Raw genomic sequence first — 16,178 nt, 5'->3', positions numbered from 1 at the left:
ATTTCCTAATATTGTACTGCACACCCCCTGCTCCCCCCCCCCCCCCCCCCACACACACACACCCACACACACCTACAATGTGAGAACACTTCAATGCTGCAATACAGGCACCCCCGCTGCATTCCAGGACTGGGGTCATAGGAGACAACATGTGAGAAGTGCAGGAAAAAGGACAGAGAGCAGGAACCAGCTGAGGGAGGTGATCAGCTCAGAACCATCTACCTGCATCTCTACTCGCATGGTTTATTTATAAGGCGCCACAAGGGGTCTGTAGCGCCGTAACAGCCTCATTAGGAGATAGATGCAAACTTTAAAGGTGATCAAAGTTGAGCTCTGTGTTGCATGAGGGGCTAAGAGGGGAGTGGGTGCATGCAAGGGGTGTATAGAAGGATTTCAGGGAAATTTGTGAGGTAACAAGGCCACGTGAAACCTCCTGGGGCAACATGTATACAATATGGCTGCTGAGATGCTAATGCCAAACAATAGGAGAGACGGTTACACCTAACCCTCTACCTGCCCCCACGGCGGCAGCAAACCAATCCAGGATCAACGTGGTATGGAATATAGATTGTATTCTCTGTACAGCGCTTCTGAATATGTATGCGCTATATAAATAACTGGTAATAATAATAATTGCTGCATATATCGCACCCTGAGGTGACTACAGGACTGTATTGTGCTCAGCTGCACACAGCTCCTGTGTGAGGAAGGGGAGGGTGAGACTTCAGTCCAGAGACTTGTAAATCTGGGAGTCAGCAGCAGATCTCAGCTCAGTCAGTCCTGAGTCTGCAATGAGGGAAGCTGCAGGCACTGGGTCTCCTTGGGTCTGGCAATGGGCAGCCATTTGTGGGGTTAAATGAAGCGGGTAGAGGGTGCCTCTCTGGGCTGTGATCCACATACCACCAATTTATATAGGGATCAGATTGCATGACATGACCTTGGCTGATTTGGAAGCTGCGTCTATCGGATATCAACAAGCGACAGACTATACAATGCTGCTGAATGGGAAAGCAGAAGTTTTATCGTAATCTACACGGATATCAGGATACGCTGCTGGGCTCGGATGTAAAGGTGAGTGCAGCACACGGGGTTCCAGAGCTGAGATCTGGGCTACACGTCTCAGGGAAATCATTGATTCTGCTTTTCACACTTCTTTTCCCCACTGAGCTGGATTTGTTTTGTCAATGAACTGGGCAGGGTAACATTAGCAGTTAGAGCACAGGTTCTCAAAGTCGGTCCTCGGGACCCCACACAGTGCATGTTTTGCAGGTCTCCTCACAGAATCACAAGTGAAATAATTAGCACCACCTGTGGATCTTTTAAAATGTGTCAGTCAGTAATAAGTGCACCTGTCGGGTGACCTGGAAAACGGGAGCTGTGTGGAGTCCTGAGGACCGAGTTTGAAAACCACTGCATTAGAGCAGTGGTTTGCAAACTCGGTCCTCAAGGACCCCCGGCAGTTCATGTTTTACAGATCACCTGGCAGGTGCACAGGTGCACTCATTATTCACTGACACATTTTAAAGGATCCTCTGGTGAAGCTAATTATTTCACTTGTGATTCTGTGAGGAGACCTGCAAAACATGCGCTGTGTGGGGTCCTGAGGACCGACTTTGAAAACTTGTGCAATAGAGAATATTAGTATGTAATAATACCTGGGCATGCTGGGATGTATAGTTCCACAGCAGCTGCAGCCACCGGTCGCCTACGCCTGTAATTATGGATGTGATAATGGGCAATTATAATTTAATGAAAAAGATTTATAAATGTATTTTTGCTTGTTATTTATTTTGTGTGTTATGTGCTCGGTACAATATGGGAATTATTATCTTGTACCTTGTATGTGCACATGGTGGAAGCTGCCATGTTGGTGGAGCCGATCATTTTGCAATTAAACAGATATGACTAAAGCTGTGTACACACGGGGGAGATATATTGCTCAGCGATTAGACCAGCGATTAGAACGGGGCTGAAAACGGGAGCGCGCACTCAGCGATTTATCGCCGGGGCACACTCCCATCACTGGCAATATGGTCGCCAGCGACCATATTTCCAGCTATATCAGCCCCTCTCGCCCCTGTGTGTACACCGTTTATGGGCCAGTTGTATCAAGCTTCAAAAAGTGATAAGTTGGAGAGTGATAATGCACCAGCCAATCAGCTCACAACTGTCATGCTACAGGTTGAATTTGAAAATGACTATTAGGAGCTGGTTATTTATCACTCTCCACTTTATCACTTTTTGTGAAGCTTGATGCATCTGGCCCTGAAACTACTTACACGCTAGACCAGGGCTGGCCAAACCGGTCCACGAAATCACTCAACGGTTCATGTTTTCCAGACCACCCAGCTGGTGCACAGGTGCAGTCATTACTAACTGTCACATTTCCCAGACCACCTAGCAGGTGCACAGGTGCAGTCATTACTAACTGTCACATTTCCCAGACCACCTAGCTGGTGCACAGGTGCAGTCATTACTAACTGTCACATTTCCCAGACCACCTAGCTGGTGCACAGGTGCAGTCATTACTAACTGTCACATTCCCCAGACCACCTAGCTGTTGCACAGGTGCAGTCATTACCAACTGTCACATTTCCCAGACCACCTAGCTGGTGCACAGGGGTAGTCATTATCAACTGTCACATTTCCCAGACCACCTAGCTGGTGCACAGGGGTAGTCATTACCAACTGTCACATTTCCCAGATCACCTAGCTGGTGCACAAGTGTAGTCATTACAAAATGTCACATTTCCCAGACCACCTAGCTGGTGCACAGGGGTAGTCATTACTAACCGTCACATTCCTCAGATCACCTAGCTGGTGCACAGGGGTAGTCATTACCAACTGTCACATTTCCCAGATCACCTAGCTGTTGCACAGGTGCAGTCATTACCAACTGTCACATTTTCCAGACCACCTAGCTGGTGCACAGGTGCAGTCATTACCAACTGTCACATTTCCCAGATCACCTAGCTGATGCACAGCTGTAGTCAATACTAGATGTCACATTTCCCAGATCACCTAGCTGGTGCACAGCTGTAGTCATTACTAGATGTCACATTTCCCAGACCACCTAGCTGGTGCACAGCTGTAGTCATTACTAGATGTCACATTTCCCAGACCACCTAGCTGGTGCACAAGTGCAGTCATTACTGACTGACACATTTTCAAACATGCTGCATTCATTTCTCAGGACCCCACACAGTGCATGTTTTCCAGGTCTCCTCACAGAAACACAAGTGAAATAATTAGCTCCACCTGTGGATCTTTTAAAATGTGTCAATGAGTAATGAGTGCACCTGTGCACCTGCCGAATGACCTGGAAAACTTGAACTGAGGACCGAGTTTGAGAACCTCCGCTCTGTTGCATCCTGAAAAAATAATACACAGACTGTTACCTCTAAATTTACCCCTGCTGCCTCCTCAGTGTGTAAGGAATGGGTCTGTGATTAATAAATGACAGCACAGGTTCTCAAACATGGTCCCCTGACAGTCCGTGTTTTTCAGGATACCAGTGTTCCTGCTGGGTGACCTGGTAAACGTGACCAGTTTGGGGTTCTGAGAACCACGTATGGGAACCACTGAAATATAATATTAAAAATAAAATGTAAGGTACTTATGTAATATCTGGACTCCCGTTTTTCTTATGAGACCGCGTCCCCTCGCGGGGCTCGCTGCGCTCACCACGCTTCGGGCACGGTGGCTCGCTGCGCTCGCCACACTATATAAAATCAACTCCATGCGTAGTTGGATAGTAGGGGTATGAAAAAATGGGGTGCATTTAACATGGGAGCCCAGATAATACATAAGTACCAAATGTAATTATACGTTATTGTAAATATGACCCGGATAATTCAGTAATTCCGCAGCTCTGGGTGTTGTTGCCGCAGTAGCTCAGTGATTTACTGCATGTATGTCTATTTACCTAACACAGGTAATACGCAGTCTGAGACACTGGCTATAAATCAGCATGAAATGGACCATGGCCTGAATGTCCTTTCTGGGACTTAGAAAATACAAAGTTTCCTGCAGACTTGTTACAGTGTTGTCAGTTACAGGACAATCCAAATATCTGTCATCAGCAATGTAGGTGGCACTCTCGATGCTTTATTCCCGGTCACATTCCTCAGATGTGAGTTTTTCATGAATTTTTAAAACCGACTTGGTTTATACAAGTGGGCATAGACTTAGATTACATACACACAGTATAAGGTGTCAGTCCATGTCGACATAGGACGGTATGTACCAAGCAGCGACGGCACATCCCGCCACCCATCGTTACGGTGCTCACCTCCTATGTACTAACATACGCGATGAGCAACGCAAAGGGAGGCTCTTCAGGTGACAGCTGCCCTTTGCAATCCCTGCCGCTCCCTGCCTCTGCCTGATGCTCACATGCGTGCCGGAAATTTTGGGGGGTGTGACCTAACAAAAGGGGGCGTGGTCTATACTCACAGCATTCCCGCAAGGCCACATCCCATTTTCGTCACTGTAGGGCATGAATAGACACTGTATCCATTCACTGCGACAGTAGGGACTCCCAACTGCCCCCCCCCCCCCCCCCAGCCGGGGGACACTGCTAGCCCCGGGCGGGATGCGGGAACGTCCCCAAAAATCGTGACGTTCCTGCGGTAAAGGGGACAGTTGGGAGGTATGTGCCTGGGAGTCCCTCTGCGTATGCGCAATGATGCTGGCAGCCAAAGGGAATGCTGGGAGGGATCCGCCCATAGGGTAGCTCTGGCTGGCGATACCCTCTGAAGTTAATCCCCACATGAGGGGGCTTTAGTACCTTCGAAAACTCCAACTTTTACCACATTAATGGTTTGTGGTGTCGCCTATGCCCCAATCTAACCCTTTGAGTGCCAAGTGAATTTACAGAAATAGGTGTGGAAATTGCCAAGCAAACATTTGTATTCCTCATAACGACCTGTAATGTGACCTTATATAGGAAATGGAATCTATTTTTACACAACATTTTCTTTTATTTGAATTTATATAACAAATGTGAGCGACGCCGGAAATTTTTGCGATTATTTTGCGCGTCTCCCGCAAAAATGTTGGCCCTCAAAGGGTTAATTTGTACCGTCTCTACAGCATTAACACCCTTCTGAGGATACGGTCTCCAGATCCAAACACAGTGTTCTAGATTGGGCGATACCAGTGACTTTCACCCTAACTTGGGTTTAACCATCGAGGTCAGAGTGAAGGTTGGAATCATCCGGGCTGTGAAGGCACACGGGGCCAAAGGGAAACATAGGCAGCAATTTGTATGTCTAGACCCATAATTATATAAGTGAGGGATCAACCTCTCTCCTTGGGGGGATTGTGGGGAAGCGGAATGCGCTAGAGGCACTGTCATAGCGGTCTGTCATTATAAAAATCATATACAGAATTGTGTATTCCTGATCGGAATAATTGGCACGAAATCACTACAGATGCGTCCGTGGTCCTCTATCAGGGAACCACAATCCGCTACGCCTGCGTGCAACGCATCTGCGGACGGTTGCGCACCCGTGGGATCCTATGGAACGTGCGTGCATGTGCAGCGCGGAGGCGCGTCCGCGGACAGGCTAAGTGACGGACGCAGTGATTGGGTCTAATGTATTTACACAATTCCGCCGCCTATTATCTGGTCGTTGGATTTTATTCCTGAGGTTTTACTGAAAGCGACTGGATGCCAGGAATGCGGGGAGCGAGGAAAACATTTCTATTCAGGAAAAGCAGAAGAGCGTGAACTTTATACGATGAATGTGTCAGAGGCGGAGGGGGGTGGGGGGGGGCTGATGGATGATATCGTACAATGGACTTCACTATGTGGCATGACGTTGGCGTGTTTACCCTGTGTGCCAGATGTTGTGGTCAGACAGACGGTCCCTGCACTGCACTCCGCTACCAGGACAATGCGCTGCGACAGCGGGTATACTGCGCGTGTCAGGTATGTCAGATACACCGCAGCCACCCGTGTCCTTCTGTCACTGTTATGGACTAACCGCGCCCCGCCACGGTCCTGCTTCCTAGTCAGGGTATGGGTCATGGGGTCGACACAAGAAAAAGGCCGACATACATTAGGTCGACACATGAAATAGGTCGACAGGGCTCAGGTTGACCGGGTAGGTAGGTAGATTTTACAAGCATTAGGTAAACAATAATAAAGCCAACAGTTAAAAGGTCGACATGAGGTTTTTTTTTTTTTTAAATTGTCGCAAATGTCAACGTACGTCGACATGGACGCCGTTAAAGTGTACCGCGACGCTCGCCATGCTTCAGGCATGGTTCCCACACTATTTTATCCTCCCTCCACGTGCTACTGCATGGAAAAGCGCCTGTCGGCACAAGTCGGCTCAGAGAAATGTGAAAAACTCATGTCGGCCTTGTTGACCCTGTCAACCTTAGCCATGTCGATCTTTAGTTGATGGCCTTGGATACCACAATGATGGACTTGGATTGTTTTAACTCATGGGCCGTCCTGTTTATCCCAGAAGTCCTGTGACATTATAATCTAGGGATGGCCATCGTTCCAATTGCCATCGATGGCAATTCTGCAACTGGCCATCGATAGTGCTTAACTATGCAATGGATGACCATCAATATGTTTACATATCGATGGTCATCCGTTGTATTTGATGGATTGGCCTGTGGGCCAATCAAAACACAGGGTGCGGGGCTTCACGGGTGTCAGGGGGTGGAGCTATACTCCGTGTCCCGGCACTTTGAGAAAAAAAATGGCCAACCCTAGTATAATCCTCTCTGTCCGCCATTAGGGTAACTGGTCAAATCGTTGTTATTAGTATTATTTCAGCATTCATTTATATAGCACCAGCATAATCTGCAGCGCATTCCAATAGGGATCCCGTCCAGCTTCACCGAATTCTGTTCTTGTGCAGTCATCTTCCAGCTGTACTGACACCATCACCGGCCCAGTCGGGAGCCTATAGATTTAAACGCCGTTGCGCCGTTGTTCAGACAATTTCTGCAGAGCTCCTGCCACTGCCGTGGGACTATGGAGGGTACATATTTCCAAAATGTGTGAAGTGTGGGCCCCCATTATAGATATGCCACTGGGGGGGGGGGGGGGGGGTATGCAATTATCTGCAGTCATTTACCACGAATAATACATTTGCCGGGGGCTATCCAATTAGTCCCTGATGGCGACGCTTATCAGGGATTATGCTTTACATGCTTCAGACAAGCAAAGCGTAATCCAAGATAACAGCCCCGCTGTTCCGTGCTAACACATGGGTCCGGATGTTATCACCCAAAAATGGGACATTTTTAGTACAAATAAAAGGGGCCATAATTGGATAACTCGATGATGACTACCGGTCAAAAATATCTCGCTATCAGTTTGTTTCTATCAGCCAAAAATGAGCAGGCGTAGTAGCGTTCACAAGCGATTGCGATAAGCTGTGTCAGGGTTATATCAGTCGGCATCTACACTACCCCAAAATAAAATAAACATCAACTGATGTTTGCTCAGCTGCAAGTAATTGAGTCCCTCAGCGAGTTTGGCAGCAATGGATCACGGAGCGGTTTTGCTGGGGGCATTGCGGCTTCCACTGACGGTGGCAGAGTATTTACATGAACACTTTCTGAAGCCACTTTCCAGTCGCTGTTGAAAGTCACAGCTATGAGCGCTAAGCTTCGCGGCAGTTCCGAGGTTTATAAATAATTGCCCCCCCTAAACAAATGACCCCCCATTACATGGGGCCTCATTCAGACCTGCTAGCAAGGCTGCTATTTTTGCAGACTCACAAAACCATGCTGCGCTGCAGGTGGGGCAGTTGTAACAGGTGCAGAGAGTTAGATTTGGGTGAGTTATTTTGTTTATATGCAGGGTAAATACTGGCTGCTTTATTCTTACACTGCACTTTTTAGATTTCAGTTTCAACACACCCCTACCCAAATCTAAAAGTGTGTACACACTGGCTGATATATCGGTGCACCATCGGCCAGTGTGTGCGAAACGATTTATCTGTGAACGGCGATGTTCAGAGTTATATTGCGTCGGATGTGCACCACAACCAATGCCATATATATCTAAAGATATATCGGCGCATCGTGCTGTGTGTGCGGGCGATTCGGCGGCTGCGCTGGGAGCCTGCGTTCCTGCGATCTGCACATTTAGTGCTGACCCCCGGTTGACCTATGCTGACTGCACTGCACCACCGCGGGGGGTGTGGTCTATAACCCACAGGCTACAATGGGCTACTGTCATCTCAGCCCGGAGACCTGATGCCCGATGTTAATAGTACATCGGGCAGCATTGCATCCCCCATAGAAACCTAGTGGCAGGGCAGCCGGGATCTCAGCAGGTATTGGCGATTCCCGCTTCGGAACCTCCTTGATAAATGCGTCAGTTTCTTAATATTTGCAGCTAAAACAGGTTTTCTGGGAATATTCACTAGTAAATGGGCCCTACCAACTACCAGCCTGAGGGATGGCACCGGTACCTCTCCTCCCTTGTGTTGTACAGGTCTAATAAGGGATTGTGAGGTCCCAGAACATTTATACTCCCTATTTTACATGGCTGCCACTACAATGCTTTAATAGCTGATATACTGTATATTTTCCCACTCCGGAGCTAGGATCCCGCGTAACACAATGTAGCCTTCAATAAATATTAAGAATACAAACACGCAATAAATCGCAGCACAGAGTGAGGCTCGGCCCTTGCTAAATAAGAAACAATGCAGTTGGTAGCCCTGACTGATCTGCCTGTCACTGATCTGTGATCTACCTGTCCCCCCTGATCTGTGATCTACCTGTCCCCTCTGATCTGTGATCTACCTGTCCCCCCTGATCTGTGATCTGCCTGTCCCCCCTGATCTGTGATCTGCCTGTCCCCCCTGATCTGTGATCTACCTGTCCCCCTGATCTGTGATCTGACTGTCCCCCCTGATCTGTGATCTGCCTGTCCCCCCCTGATCTGTGATCTGCCTGTCCCCCCCTGATCTGTGATCTGCCTGTCCCCCCTGATCTGTGATCTGCCTGCCCCCCCTGATCTGTGATCTGCCTGTCCCGCCTGATCTGTGATCTGCCTGTCCCCCCTGATCTGTCCCCCCTGATCTGTGATCTACCTGTCCCCCCTGATCTGTGATCTGCCCCCCCCTGATCTGTGATCTGCCTGCCCCCCCCCCTGATCTGTGATCTGCCTGCCTCCCTGATCTGTGATCTGCCTGTCCCCCCTGATCTGCGATCTGCCTGTCCCCCCCTGATCTGTGATCTGCCTGTCCCCCTGATCTGTGATCATCTAAATGTCCCCCCTGATCTGTGATCTGCCTGTCCCCCCTGATCTGTGATCTGCCTGTCCCCCCCTGATCTGTGATCTGCCTGCCCCCCCTGATCTGTGATCTGCCTGTCCCCCTGCTCTGTGATCATCTACATGTCCCCTTGATCTGCCTGGATGATAACTTGGGGCAATCGCAGTAAATGACCACCTGGAACTTTGTTTGTGTAAGAATGCAGCTAAAATTACCATAATTGCAAAACAAAACATAAAAGACCCCAAACAAACCCATTCTATGCAGATGCAGCCTCATTAATTACAATTAAAGTGGGAGTGCTGGTTGCAGGCTGTCAATAGATTGTGGGGAATTTTAAAGCCAAAATACTGGAATATACAATGTGGGAGAACGACTGGGACTGATAACACCTCTCACTGCATACTGTTTGGGGGCAGATGGAATTACCCCTGGTGCTTTCCGCAAGCAGATAGCTTCGAGCTTTAATGTAAGGAGCAAATCAAATTTTAAATACATTTTCTTGTGCAGTCAGCCCCACACCCAAACTCAACATGTCGACCGTTCTATGTGTTGGCCATGTTCATGTTAACATTTTGTGTCGATCTTCTGTCACTGTTAACCTATAGAATGTCGACCATTTTAGGTGTTTACCATTTGAGGTCGACCTAGTGATCGTTGACCTAGACATTGTGTATTATATAGCCCAGAACCATGTTACTTACAGTGGATCTGTTCACAACTCTAAAGGGTTCAAACAGAGACCCGGTTGAATCAGCCCCTGGGTTTACAGCTATATGCAGGAGGCTTCTCTTTTACAGAGCGGTCTCCTGCATACCCCACCTTCTTCTAATCGAATAGAAATGCAGAGCTGCTGGCAAGCCCCAATTGGTTGGCCAACGTTTAAAAGGATCGGACGTTTTTGTTGGTTTTGAACTGTAGAGCTTTGCTAAGTAGCAATGACTGTCCTTTAATGTATTGCTCTCCACTTACTAAAGTACGGTGGTGGATTCCGCCACGGAGCGGGTACGCCGCTGTAGAAGGCAGGTGCTTCCACAATGTAACCCATTGTATGAATAGCACAAAGCAGAGACATGTCCCATTTACCACAAAACAGCTCCATGAATAGGCCCAATGGGGACTCATCCAACAGGCTCGGGGGCAAAACCAAACAGAAACCAGTAACTTTGTGCCTGGAACAAACCATGCAAGTCATCCTTTGTGTTCGCTTTTGTGTTGGGTTGTTGTACACATTCCCTGCACTAAGAGGACAGTGTTTGGGACTAGCACCTCACGTCTTGTCCACCCCCTTCCCCCGCCACCTTGTTCCGCAGCTTTGCGGGACATTTAAACGCCGCCCACCATTCGCACGAAGGTCCAACCGCCGCACACACCGCAAATCTCACTGCTTGCATGCGTATATATGTTTTGCATAAACATCCATTTGCAGATTGCGTGCAGGGCAGAAATCAATCGATGGTCACCGACCATCGAATGATTTCTCTAGCTCTCTCAGATCTAAGACAATCTCTGGTGTCTTAGATATGCGCCTTGTACGGCGCCCTTGCAGCCGGAGATGTCAGCTGCCCGCCACCGCCGCATTTTTATGGAACTCACATGGAATGCTGTCCGTCCCGATGGGCGCTACCCGTGCCCCCCGCCAGCACTGCTATGTGCAAACGGGCCAGTAAATAATACATTTGCCGTACCCACTCGCACAAAGCGGCGGCACATGTGCATAAAAGTTTTATGTGCAGTAGCTAAACATCGCCCCCCTATGTGAATGCGAAGGGGAGCGATCAAACCAGAATCAGGGCCCAAATGCCCACCTCACACTCTGGCAGGATTTTCCCTCCGTGTATGTAAATGATCTATGACTCACACATGGAAATGTCACTTATGTGTGATGTCACTTATGTGTGATGTCACTTATAGGACGTATTTCGCCTAGTAACAGTTTCCCTGTCGCTCTCAGGGCGTTCATTAAACTGTACACGTTTACGAGGTTATATAATCTTCTGTTGAAAAAGGGCCAGATCTCCATCCGTGTGGCGCGGAGGACAATAGGGATTATATATCCATAGTAACGGAATTCTTGTGTCGGGGCTTTGTGCTGTGAGATGGCGCACAGTGCCATAAATCCTGGAATGACTGCAGTATATGGCAGACATGTGGAGAGCAGTTGGTGGAATACACTGTATCTTACAGACGGAACACATCAGGGCCCCACGGTGCAGGTGGCTGCGCCTGTGACGCATCCCTACAGAATATCTCCAGCGGTCAGGATGCTGGGGGTTAGTATACCGACGCCGGCATCCCGAAGGAGTGACTCAAGATAGGGATCAAGTAAGTCGTCTTGGTTTGTGGTCATTAGGTCGACAGGCAAAACGTTTACACATGAAAAAAGATTGACATGCATTGTGTCGACATGGAAAAAAGGTTGACACATCAAAAAAGGTCATCAAGACTTGTTCATATTTTACCATCCCAGTTGGCATAGAGGGAGAATATAACAGTGTGCCGAGCGCAGCGAGCCTTGCGAGGGACGCGACGCACTTATACGGTGTCCATGTCACCTTTTTCATATCGACCTTTTGACCATGTTGACTGTTTCATGTGTCGACCATTTGACTGTCGACCAATAGTGATCAACCTTTTTACTGTCTACCCTTTTATCCATACCACCTTAACTTTCTTCTACCCGCAGCGTAACCCTTACCATAACCTTCCCCTCCCCGCAGCCTAACCTGAACCTTCCCCTCCCCGCAGCCTAACCCTAACCTTCCCTCCCCCGCAGCCTACCCCTAACCTTCCCCTCCTACAGCCTAACCCTAACCTTCCCCTCCCCGCAGCCTGACCCTAACCTTCCCCTCCCTGCAGCCTAACCCTAACCTTCCCCTCCCCGCAGCCTAACCCTAACCTTCCCCTCCCCACAGCCTAACCCTAACCTTCCCCTCCCCACAGCCTTACCCTAACCTTCCCCTCCCCGCAGCCTAACTGAACCTTCTCCTCCCCGCAGCCTAACCTTCCCTCCCCACAGCCTGACCCTAACCTTCCCCTCCCCGCAGCCTAACCCTAACCTTCCCCTCCCCGCAGCCTAACCCTAACCTTCTCCTCCCCGCAGCCTAACCCTAACCTTCCCCTCCCCGCAGCCTAACCCTAACCTTCCCCTCCCCGCAGCCTAACCCTAACCTTCCCCTCCTACAGCCTAACCCTAACCTTCCCCTCCCTGCAGCCTAACCCTAACCTTCCCATCCCCGCAGCCTAACCCTAACCTGCCCCTCCCCACAGCCTAACCCTAACCTTCCCCTCCCCGTAGCCTAACATTAACCTTCCCCTCCCCGTAGTTAACATTAACCTTCCCCTCCCCGCAGCCTAACCCTAACCTTCCCCTCCCCGTAGCCTAACATTAACCTTCCCCTCCCCGCAGCCTGACCCTAACCTTCCCCTCCCCGCAGCCTGACCCTAACCTTCCCCTCCCCGCAGCCTAGCCCTAACCTTCCCCCTCCCTACAGCCTTACCCTAACCTTCCCCTCCCCACAGCCTAACCCTAACCTTCCCCTCCCCGCAGCCTGACCCTAACCTTCCCCTCCCTACAGCCTAACCCTAACCTTCCCCTCCCTACAGCCTAACCCTAACCTGCCCCTCCCCACAGCCTAACCCTAACCTTCCCCTCCCCCGTAGCCTAACATTAACCTTCCCCTCCCCGCAGCCTAACCCTAACCTTCCCCTCCCCGTAGGCCTAACATTAACCTTCCCCTCCCCGCAGCCTGACCCTAACCTTCCCCTCCCCGCAGCCTGACCTTAACCTTCCCCTCCCCGCAGCCTGGCCCTAACCTTCCCCTCCCTACAGCCTTACCCTAACCTTCCCCTCCCCACAGCCTAACCCTAACCTTCCCCTCCCCGCAGCCTGACCCTAACCTTCCCCTCCCTACAGCCTAACCCTAACCTTCCCCTCCCTACAGCCTAACCCTAACCTTCCCCTCCCCGCAGCCTGACCCTAACCTTCCCCTCCCTACAGCCCTAACCCTAACCTTCCCCCTCCCTGCAGCCTGACCCTAACCTTCCCCTCCCGCAGCCTGACCCTAACCTTCCCCTCCCTACAGCCTGACCCTAACCTTCCCCTCCCCGCAGCCTGACCCTAACCTTCCCCTCCCTACAGCCTAACCCTAACCTTCCCCTCCCTACAGCCTAACCCTAACCTTCCACTCCCCGCTGCCTGACCCTAACCTTCCCCTCCCTACAGCCTAACCCTAACCTTCCCCCTCCCTGCAGCCTGACCCTAACCTTCCCCTCCCCGCAGCCTGACCCTAACCTTCCCCTCCCTACAGCCTGACCCTAACCTTCCCCTCCCCGCAGCCTAACCCTAACCTTCCCCTCCCCGCAGCCTGACCCTAACCTTCCCCTCCCCGCAGCCTAACCCTAACCTTCCCCTCCTACAGCCTAACCCTAACCTTCCCCTCCCCGCAGCCTAACCCTAACATTCCCCTCCCCGCAGCCTGACCCTGACCTTCCCCTCCCCGCAGCCTAACCCTAACCTTCCCCTCCCCGCAGCCTAACCCTAACCTTCCCCTCCCCGCAGCCTAACCCTAACCTTCCCCTACCCGCAGCCTGACCCTAACCTTCCCCTCCCCGCAGCCTGACCCTAACCTTCCCCTCCTACAGCCTAACCCTAACCTTCCCCTCCCCGCAGCCTGACCCTAACCTTCCCCTCCCCGCAGCTTGACCCTAACCTTCCCCTCCCCGCAGCCTGACCCTAACCTTCCCCTCCCCGCAGCTTGTCCCTAACCTTCCCCTCCTACAGCCTAACCCTAACCTTCCCCTCCCCGCAGCCTAACCCTAACCTTCTCCTCCGCGCAGCCTAACCCTAACCTTCCCCACCCTGCAGGCTAACCCTAACCTTCCCCTCCCCGCAGCCTAACCCTAACCTTCCCCTCCCCGCAGCCTGACCCTAACCTTCCCCTCCCCGCGGCCTGACCTTAACCTTCCCCTCCCTGCAGCCTAACCCTAACCTTCCCTCCCCCGCAGCCTAACCCTAACCTTCCCCTCCCCGCAGCCTGACCCTAACCTTCCCCTCCCTACAGCCTAACCCTAACCTTCCCCTCCCTGCAGCCTAACCTTCCCCTCCCTGCAGCCTGACCCTAACCTTCCCCTCCCCACAGCCTAACCCTTACCATCCCCTCCCTACAGCCTGACCCTAACCTCCCCCCCCCGCAGCCTAACCCTTACCGTCCCCTCCCCGCAGCCTGACCCTAACCTTCCCCTCCCCGCAGCCTGACCCTAACCTTCCCGTCCCCGCAGCCTAACCCTAACCTTCCCCTCCCCGCAGCCTAACCCTAACCTTCCCCTCCCCGCAGCCTAACCCTATTCTTCCCCTCCCCGCAGCCTGGCCCTAACCTTCCCCTCCTACAGCCTAACCCTAACCTTCCCCTCCCTGCAGCCTGACCCTAACCTTCCCCTACCCGCGGCCTAACCATCACCTTCCCCTCCCCGCAGCCTGACCCTAACCTTCCCCTCCCCGCAGCCTGACCCTAACCTTCCCCTCCCCGCAGCCTGGCCCTAACCTTCCCCTCCCCACAGCCTGGCCCTAACCTTCCCCTCCCCGCAGCCTGACCCTAACCTTCCCCGGAGAACTGTTTATCATAGGCTGCGAGTCTTAAATAGCTATAACTTGTTGATAAATGGGCCCTATAACCCAGGCTATGTCTTGCCATCAATTAAGTCCTTTCTCCTTTGTCTGTGAGTCCTGTACAGTAATATCCTCATGTATTTATAAGCAGACGATATAACGCAGTGTATATAATGCAGTAATGGTTATTGGTAATTCCAGATGCTGCGTTCCCTGCTGGGAATGATCGCTGACATCGTATTCCTCAGTATTCCCTGCCAGTATAATGGGACTGTGTTATCCGGCAGAACAGACGCGGTCTCGCTCTCCTCGTGTATGTAACAGCCTGTTAGTGACTGACCGGATAGATAGGGCAGCACTAACGTCCCTCATTCAGGGTGGGTGGCTATAGGGCCCAATTCAGGCCTGATCGCTGTGCTGCAAATCTTCAGAGCCCAGCAAACAGTTAGCTGTCTCCCTGCCATAGTAGAAGCTTCATCTACCCCCATGTGTGCATTGGTGAGTACCCCCCATGTGTGCATTGGTGAGTACCCCCCATGTGTGCATTGGTGAGTACCCCCATGTGTGCATTGGTGAGTACCCCCCATGTGTGCATTGGTGAGTACCCCCCATGTGTGCATTGGCGAGTACCCCCCATGTGTGCATTGGCGAGTACCCCCCATGTGTGCATTGGCGAGTACCCCCCATGTGTGCATTGGCGAGTACCCCCCATGTGTGCATTGGCGAGAGTACCCCCCATGTGTGCATTGGTGAGTACCCCCCATGTGTGCATTGGCGAGTACCCCCCATGTGTGCATTGGCGAGAGTACCCCCCATGTGTGCATTGGTGAGTACCCCCCATGTGTGCATTGGCGAGAGTACCCCCCATGTGTGCATTGGTGAGTACCCCCCATGTGTGCATTGGCGAGTACCCCCCATGTGTGCATTGGCGAGTACCCCCCATGTGTGCATTGGTGAGTACCCCCCATGTGTGCATTGGTGAGTACCCCCCATGTGTGCATTGGCGAGTACCCCCCATGTGTGCATTGGCGAGTACCCCCCATGTGTGCATTGGCGAGAGTACCCCCCATGTATGCATCGGCGAGTACCCCCCATGTGTGCATCGGCGAGTAGCCTGTGACTTACTCCACGTTGCGAATGGGCCGGAGCTAACATCAGAAGTTATCACATTAAACACCTGGTTGCTGTCTGCATTTTTCCAGACGCTCCCTGCGGACGGGCAGGTGACTGGCAGCAGGACCAGGACAACAATGCGGTGCGGCTGTGTGGCCTGCGCAGCATGACCTCTGACCACGTCACGCTGCACAGAG

The 16,178-nt window shown here is 51.4% G+C and overlaps 1 protein-coding gene across 2 annotated transcripts in view; it reads left to right on the top strand.

Moving 5' to 3' along the window:
* Positions 1-749: 749 nt before the first annotated feature.
* Positions 750-16,178, top strand: part of P2RY6 (pyrimidinergic receptor P2Y6) — a 52,837-nt gene continuing 37,408 nt past the window's right edge. Inside the window, exon 1 of one of the 2 annotated variants that reach the window (XM_083170382.1) lies at positions 750-1,071. The gene's annotated coding sequence lies outside the window, so the exon portion shown is untranslated. Of the gene's footprint in view, positions 1,072-11,406; positions 11,586-16,178 lie in introns of those variants that run through there. The other variant, XM_083170384.1, reaches the window with a different exon arrangement.

Source organism: Crinia signifera, chromosome 2, assembly GCF_055691185.1.
Source record: "Crinia signifera chromosome 2, ASM5569118v1, whole genome shotgun sequence".
Lineage (NCBI taxonomy): Eukaryota > Metazoa > Chordata > Amphibia > Anura > Myobatrachidae > Crinia > Crinia signifera.
Note: the sequence above shows the minus strand (reverse complement) of the source record. Positions and strands in the feature narration are given on the sequence as shown.